This window comes from Acromyrmex echinatior, chromosome 16 (assembly GCF_024713525.1).
Source record: "Acromyrmex echinatior isolate Ae372 chromosome 16, ASM2471352v2, whole genome shotgun sequence".
NCBI lineage: Eukaryota > Metazoa > Arthropoda > Insecta > Hymenoptera > Formicidae > Acromyrmex > Acromyrmex echinatior.
In genome coordinates, this window is record NC_141867.1 from 4893756 (window position 1) to 4902668 (window position 8913).

The following is an 8913-nucleotide window of genomic DNA, read 5'->3' on the forward strand; positions in this document are numbered from 1 at the left end:
CGACATTATCATTTTTTCCATTAAATCTCACGAATTATATAAATCTCACGAATTGTATAACTTTGATATGTAATTTTTGTTTAATAAATTTTAATGTTTCTCTCAATCCAATGAATAAAATATCTAAAACCGACGCGTAAACCAACTTTAAGATATCTTTCAAAGTTTATAAAATATCTTAAAGATATTTACTTAAAGAACTCTTAAAGTTGTCTTATATATCAATTTTAAATATTTTGATCATTGGAAATATAGTGCATCTTTACAATCTGACAATTTTATGTTAAAAAATGTAAAATATCCATTTTGATCAATATCCATTCTTTCAATTTTTAATTTAGTATAATATAATTTGTATTATATAATATAATTTTTTTCTATGTAATGTGCATATAATGAATCATTTACAAAATAATACAAAGTACACTGAAAAAGTGATGTTGTTTCAACAACATTATTTTAAAAATAATCTCTTATTGATTTAACAACAGTATATTAATAAAATAAATAAAATTTTATTAAGATAAGAGCGTAAGTATTTATTTTATTAATGGTGTTATTAAGTTAACTAAAACGTTTTTATGGAAAAAAAGATTGTGCTGTTAGAAATAAAAATTTACAAAATTTGAAACTTTACTGGATACTTAATTGAATTCACGTAAAGATAGTAACTCAATAAAAATAACAGTATTAAAATTGGAGTTCCCAGTTATCTCGCCTAGGCTTTCGGCATTAAACGTGATTAGAGTAAAAGGTGACACAATTTCGTTGACTGCATAAATATACTGTAATCGACGCAGGTTGTAAAATTCAGTAGCAGACGCTAAGTCATCGTTGTAAGTGCGCGCGTTTGTCGCGCGATTAACTCGTTCACCCGTGGTCGATACTGCATTTTCAGGTCAAATAATGATAACGAGCCAAGTTAAACAATAAGCTATTCCTTGGAAAAGCAACGTTGGCGAAAGTTTTAATGAGGATCGAAAGACAAGTCGCCCGCTCGATTTCCCGTCTGACACAGACAGCCTCGGTCAACCAGATACACTGCAAATTTCGAACGCCAATTACGTATACTAAATAGGCATATAAATTAAAATGGAAGTGAATAAAACAATCACGATACAATTGTAGAAGTTTAGATTGGCTCAATGCGTAATATATCGTAATATATCATTAATATTAACCTTTCCTACAGATTTTATACATAATTGTGTTTATTAAAGTAAAATAGGTTTTAATTTTACTGTGTGCCTTCAAGATTTTAATTCATTAATAATAAAAATGCGTATTAGATGTACAATAGATAGAGAGAGATATTTGTACATTTTATTCTTAACAAGATAATATAAATATCTTTATACATTGTGCATATAAATTTGAAATATGCAATTTTGCCAATTACATCAATAAAACAAGTTTTAGTATAATCTTCTATGCTACATATTTTTACGTGTATAATAGTAAAACATTAATGATAAAATTTTCTTAGTTATATATGCAAATACACTTACGGGATGCAAATATAGTCTGCAATTATTTCATCCTACGTCTATGCTGCCGATTTTCTGCTGTAGTGATTATCTGCCACGATAATAACTGTTTTATAAAAGTAAAATAAACATTGAAAATTTCTGGTTAATCGTGCACTTTCTGAAAAAGAGAGAGAAAAAGTCGGTTATATTCCGATAATGCTGCACAAATAATCTGAAATATATCAATGTTTACTGAACTGCAAGCGATAATTCTGTCATATCTTGACAAAATATAATAGGCTGTTTTGCAAAATACATTTCAAGCGCACTTTGATAAAATAGCACATTTTACCTTGAAAAGATAACATCAAGAATTTATGATTAAAAAGAATAGAAAAAAATTACCTACGACAAAAAATGCAGAGAAAAAAACCATGTTATTATAGAGTACTAAAATATACAGCATATAAAATATGAGCATCATGTAATTATGTCAATTTCAAAGTTGAGTAGTTACTTCGTTTTGTTTCCACAAATCAAGTAAATTAATATATGTTAGTATTTATCGAAACGCACGTGAAAGTAAAAACTGTAATTAAGAGAATCAAAATATCAATCTCTGGGAAGAATGCGGAGCGATTGCGAGAAAATTAATGACCTGAAGGATTCGCTTTGAAATGAGTTAATCGTTCTCCGGGTAATTCGACAAAAAATACATTTAATTCCTTAGCGCAAATCTTTGATCCTCGATTACGGTATCGCGGTTACATCTCAACGAGATGTCGAGTACTAACGTAATAGGTACTTCGTATTCTCATCTTTCATCTCGTTTGTAATACTCACGAGGTAGCTTCTCACCCTTTCTATCCGCAGTCTTTTTCTCTATAACTTGAAAGACAAGCGATTATTTAGAGATCTCAGTAGAAAGATTTAATCTTTCTATCCTTTAATTAAATCGCCGTTGACTTTTCGGAATATCGGAGATACCAAGAAAATCGAGGTTTATAATAAATTTTCTACAATAATGTTACATTAAATTCTAATCTTTAATTTTTCATGAATTCCCGTATTTTGCAAAAATTTCCCTATTTTATGTGTCTTGCCAATTTTCCTATCTTCAGTTAAACAAAACAATAGATAAGTCTCACGATGTAACCGCATTTCATGACGAAGACGTGGAAAGAAAACAAAGAAAATGGTAGAGAAGGAATCGCGCTTGAGAGAATACGCGTCCAAAACTGGATTATAAAGTTTCATTGTGTTATCACTACTTAAAGGATTAACGCCTTCTTGCAAAACGTGCGTTGGGAATTCCAATCAGTAGCGCTGGTTTGCGCAAAATCGATACAGCATCGAGTAAAGAGAAGAGCTAATCAACTGCGCGAAATATAATATACGCGTGTTATTTTTATTTATTGCTTCAATTCAGAAAAAATTTTTCTCGCTCTGAAACTTTTTATAAGGAAAAATTTATATTTTATATTGTATATAATGTTTTAACTCGCAACTTTCATTTTTATAAGGAATTTTTATAAAAGATTATAGAGATTCAAGAAATTTGGAGACAATTTGTACCAATAATTAAAAAATTAATATATTTGTGTGCAAATTTAGGTATTTGTGCGTATTTCGTTACTTTTAATACTTTCTTTTTTATATTTATTTGTTATATACATATATATTGTTTTTCTTTATTATAGAATAACACTTCTTGGACGACACCATTGGACGATTGGGTAATCGTATCGACTATTATGGTTTGCTCTATGTTCTCCGTTCTAATTATTCTAGTCCCTACGTTGTTGTACTAGTAAATATCCTTTTTTTGTATATCAAAAAAATATATGTATACATCACAAAATCACTTATGCATAAAATATTTTCTATTATCACATCATACATTATACGCTGTTTGAAGTAAATTAAATGTCCATTATCTTAATTTTGATTAAAAACACATTGAAATATAATAGAGAAAATACTCATAGTTTAATTTCTTTAAATAAATAGTTTAATTTGTGGTAATACTACAGAATAATTGTACTTTGATAAATAGATAATTTGTAGAATTAATTTAAAATTATTAAATAACATAGTTTTTTAAATTCAGAAATAATAAAATAATTTTATCATAATTATTTATAAATTTGTTATTAAATTATTTAAGCAGTAAAAATTAAGACTCATTTTAGCTTTTTTCGATAGCTCAATAAAATGTAAATATATTTTTTCATTCAGATATCAATTGATTAATTTATTTGTTTTATAAAATGTTACTGATATATTGGGTCGGGGAAAAAGTTTCTTCGTATTTTTTAATTCAAAATTGTATATACAATATTTTCATCAAAAATAAACAAAATTTAAATTTTAAAAAAGAGTTTTAAAGCTTGAAATTTCTACTTACAAAAGGTTACTATATTTTTTAAGTTTCTGTGAGTTTAATAATTTTTATATTTAAAAAACTACGAACTGAAAAAAATGAAAAATTTTATTTGGGGGTCTCTCACGTGTTCAAAAAAAATTTATAAAAATTTTCGACTACCTCGTGACCCAATCGTGAAAGCTTGAAGCTTTCCCTACAAAATCATTTCTTAAAAATGTTTCTATAATTTTTTGTTACTAAATTATTCGCAAATTAAGTAAAAGAGCATTCTAACTTTGATTGCTCATAACTCCGATAAAAATCATCATATCGCAATTTAAAAAACAGTTTAAAACTGAAACTTTGCTCTAGCGAATGATATAATTGTAACGAAAATTTCGCAATAAATGAAAAACTTTTGCAAAAAATTTTTTTAAATACGAAGAAAGTTTTTCTCCGACCTAATATTATATTTATATATTATAATTACATTTTTTAAATTTATAGACATAAACATAATTGAAAAAAAATTTTTTTCCATTAATATACATGCCTTGCAATTAATATGCGTATACGTTGCGATCGCGTGTAAAGAGTTTCGCTAAGCACTTAGCACTCTCCTACCATGAAACGGTGCTTGTGCATCAAGAAACTCGAGCACACTAAGAAGCTACTTATTTACATGAGCATTAGTAATCTACGTAACGTTAGTTGCATCATTTAAATCTTAGCTTGTGAATATATTACGTATCCAAATTATTATTATACTTGTATTATTATACTTATATTTATATAATTATTAAAAGTTATAAAACCATAATTTGTTTTTAATGTTTGTTTTAAAAGTGTATTATTCTGTAGTATTTTTGGTTTTGCAATCTTTCTAAAAATTTCAATTCTAAATTTCAATTCTAAATTTCAATTCTAAAATATAAATATATTGATACGTGCACACATATTTATACTATATAGTATTAATTTTCGAGAATTAATGACTATATTCATATTCCTTAAATCTCTTCATTTTGACCACAACAGAATACACCGCATATTTTTACTAAACTAACATTTTAATAAAAACACATGTTACGTCAATTTATTGCTACAATAAAAGTTTTGTTTGTACAGCAGATACTGTTCTAAAGAAGCAGAGTTTACTCAATAAATGGCCAACCGCAACTAATTGAAATATCATGCGTTAGTATTAATCGCCGATTTTGTTGTAAACTGAAATTATAGTTTAAAGTACGTTATTAATTAAGTATAAGTTTGATCAAATAAAGATAGAAAATAAAGATTAAATAAAGAAAAAAATATATGCAACCAAACTCAAAAAATTGTCATACGCTGCCCTTAATTTGTAAATGTGCACTCAATAAACCTACGAGAATCAACAGCAATGCGTTGACGCGGGCTAATATGTATTCGATAATTAATTCGTCAATCCAGTTTTGTAACCTGCTGTTAACGAGATCCTGCTAGTAGCCCGTCATGCGTTAAATTCTGAATCGATCAAATATGAAATATGACTATGTTTTTTGTAAATGTAACTCATGTTCATCGCATTGTATTTATTTTTAGTATATACGCAAAATGTTACCAATTTGTTAGCTATGTACTTTTATAATGTTTAATATATTTATTGTTAATATATTTAAGTATATATTTTATCACACACAATGATAAGTTATTACAGTTACAAAAAAAATATAACAATAATTGTGTGAATTTCTTTTACAAATGTTAAAATTTTATTTAAATAAATTTTTTGCAAGTAAAAGTATATAATTTAAATTGAATAATGTGAATTATTTAAAAATATTAAAAACGTAAGAATAATAGCAATTTTATAATTAATTTTTTTAGATATCTGACAATTAATCTTAAAAAAACATGTAATCCTGTTCCTTATTTAAATTATTATAATAAAATTATAAAAATAAGCTTAAAAAGTCTTTATGCAAAATAACCATAAATCATGAATTTACAATTATTCTTTTTTTTTCACTTAAATCATGTAAATTCTTCAATGTTAAATATGTTTCTTATTTATAATAAATAATTTTAAAAATCATATTTATTTTACATAATGTTAAATATAATAATTTAAACTATAATAGTAATAAGGCTCAATAAATTTAAAAAACAGAAAGACAAAGGGCTACGAGCCTAAGATTAATCGTTATAAATTAAAATTTACAATCGTTAATAAATAAATCATCTAGTTAAAATATAAATACTTTAATTTACCAGTAATAAACAAAACAAAACAAATGTTTCGATCCCTGTTGGATTATTATCAATGTGAACAAAACTAACATTGGAAATATTACATAGATAAGATATATAAAAATTAAAATTCGCTCTTGATCGCAGTATTAATTATCAATCTCGCTCAATAAAATAAATGTTATAAGAATGTTGTAATTGATAACTATATGTACTCCTATAGATTGTGTATGTAGATTATAGACAAACATATTTGTTTCTGTTAAAAAGTACAAATATAATATAAATATTTATGACTGTACATCACACAATCTCCATTCATATTGATTCATAATGACTTTAAGTTACATTTCTCATAATATAATATTAGATTACTTTTTTACTTTTTTATTTTTATTTTTATTCCTTGTTTCTTAGTTTGTATTTTTCTTATTAGATTTGTATTGCTTGTTCCCATTACAATTTTACATTATATTTGTATTTTTTAACAGAAACAAGTTAAAAAGTAAAAAATTTAATACTGCGATCGAGAGCGAATTTTAATTTTTATATATCTTATCTATGTAATATTTCCAATGTTAGTTTTGTTCACACTGATAATGATCTAACAGGGAAACGTTTGTTTTGTTTTGTTTTATGTTACTGGCAAATTAAAGTATGTAATGTTTATGTAATAATTTAGTTTTTTTTTATACAATATTCTTTTTAGCATAATTTAAGCTTTCAACAATCATACATATTAAATATCTTTTGCAGTAAGAGTCGAATTATCTTGTATACAAGAAAATTAAAATGATGATTGTTTTACAAATTCTGTTCTATACATATTGCGTACTATATAACTAGAAGATTCATGTTACTACATCGATGCGCACACAAAAGCAATCGAAACGAACAAACCGCCGTGTCGTATCAACCAAAATACAATCGGTGATAAAGTTTCTCAATGTATCAGAGAACGCCGAAATGGTTGCGTTTCAAATATTCACTGAAATTGATTTTGAATCAGAGGCCAAATAAAAGTTTTAATTACAACTGCATTCATATGTAACGTAGTCCGCTTATCAAATAACCGTTTATCAAATTTCTAATATTTGGAATATTAGAAATTTTGGGTTAAAATTCTATTTTTTTAATCAAAAAGTAATTAAAATTTCGGTAATTTTAATTTTTTAGCTTTCTCTAGTATTTTAATTATTAAATCTTTAATATTTTTATTTTTCTGAGCATCTTTAAATTTTTAACAGATAATATCCACATAATACTTACGTAGTATTCAGAATTTAATATCAATAATATACAATAATAATTTTCATAATTTTTTTAAACATGATTTGGCATCTTAGTCGCTTTATTATTTTTAAATTTTTTCACTTCTTTCTCTCTTTTTAAAAATTTTTTTGTGACACATCGGTTGCAAAACCCTGTTATAACAAGAATTCAATGATATCTATTCTGTATAACTAATAATATACAATTAATAAAATTAGACAAATATTGCAGTTTTGCTGATTTATATTAGAACAAAACACTGTAAGCAATAATAAAACAAGATTCGCCGATCTAAAAAAAAAATATTTAGCATACCCTGAATATAACAATGTTATTCGTAAATTTGTGCCACAATGTGGCCACAAGACAATATGTATAAAGCCATACATAAAGCTCTTCCTTCGAAGGATAGTGATATAAAGTTTAATACGGTCTCAAACTTCTGTGGTTATGATCAGAAATGCACTAAGCGCGAATTCGCCACTTCTCAGAGTGCATTGCAAATTCGAAACGCTTCTTTAAGCAGCCGGATTTTATGTTTTGTAGAAGAGCTTATTCGAAGATTTCGAGAGTACTCTTTACTCTCTGAGAATCTATTATTTCGTGTCATAACTTCGCGCGCGACAATAGTATCCGAAATGAAATCACAACGAAATAATACCGATAGTGGTGCAACGCACTAATTAACAGAACTCGTATAAGCCGAAGTTGTGAAAGCTGAGAGTACTTTGTTGCCGAGAAGATAGTACGTCGCGTTAAGACTTGTGTTTGCATTAGTGCGAACCGCTGAATGGTTAAATGCTACCGAGTTGCAAACTCGGGAAGATGTTTTCGAAACTTTTGTCGACATAAGTTGTCAATTGTGAATTAGTTAGAGAATCGGAAGTTATATTAAATTATAGCAATAAATATTATATAAAAGATATGGATGCTACTCCCACATTTATTGATTTATTAGTCTCTAATCGTCTGACGGTATAAGTCAACCACTTGAAAGAATACTTTATCGGCAAAAGTAATATTACCCATTGTTAGTAAAGTAACATAAAACAATTTGTATATAAAAAAATGTAAATTATTAAATTTTTAATAATTGATATTTATTATGATATTATTACATCACTTGCATTAAAACATTATAAACTATTTTACCTGTTTGTATTCGATCGATCATACTAGCGGATGTCGATAACTTTATTAGCATTATCATCGGTTATCATAACTTGTAGATAATGAATGCTACAAAGTTCCGTTTTAATCCGCGTTAAAAAATCAAATTAAGTAGAAATTTTATACAATTTGAAATAAATTATTTTATAAAATTATGTTTACAAATCAATATGTATTAGGTATTGGAATTAATTCGTAGCGTTTTTAATGAAAGAATGTTATTTATTTCACATGAGCATTAAAAAATACATTAATGAAAGTACTTCCCATCACTTGTAAAACGCTACGAATTAATTCCAACACCTAATAACTTTTATGTTTATCAAAATAATATCAATCACATAAATATTGCTAAATAAAAAATAGATATACCATTATATTGAATTTAATATATATTTATTTTTAAAT

The 8913-nt window shown here is 26.1% G+C and overlaps 1 protein-coding gene and 2 long non-coding RNA genes across 7 annotated transcripts in view; 1 reads left to right on the forward strand and 2 right to left on the reverse strand.

The window, feature by feature from the left end:
• The window catches only part of LOC105145708 (pupal cuticle protein Edg-84A), a 28822-nt gene extending 23036 nt beyond the window's left edge, over positions 1–5786 (forward strand). For 2 of the 3 annotated variants that reach the window (XM_011055471.2, XM_087414324.1), the window contains 2 exons: positions 3170–3279; positions 4963–5786. The gene's annotated coding sequence lies outside the window, so the exon portion shown is untranslated. The remainder of the gene's footprint in view (positions 1–3169; positions 3280–4962) is intronic. The other variant, XM_087414325.1, reaches the window with a different exon arrangement.
• Positions 1–8913, reverse strand: part of LOC147907072 (uncharacterized) — a 296973-nt gene that overhangs the window by 201643 nt on the left and 86417 nt on the right. The gene's annotated exons all lie outside the window — the stretch shown is intronic.
• The window catches only part of LOC147907074 (uncharacterized), a 69564-nt gene continuing 60677 nt past the window's right edge, over positions 27–8913 (reverse strand). Inside the window, exons 2-3 of one of the 3 annotated variants that reach the window (XR_015547690.1) lie at positions 1509–1647; positions 27–1041 (exon numbers count right to left, since the gene is read on the reverse strand). This is a non-coding gene — a long non-coding RNA (uncharacterized LOC147907074). Of the gene's footprint in view, positions 1042–1508; positions 1822–8913 lie in introns of all 3 variants that reach the window. The other 2 variants (XR_015547688.1, XR_015547689.1) reach the window with 2 other exon arrangements.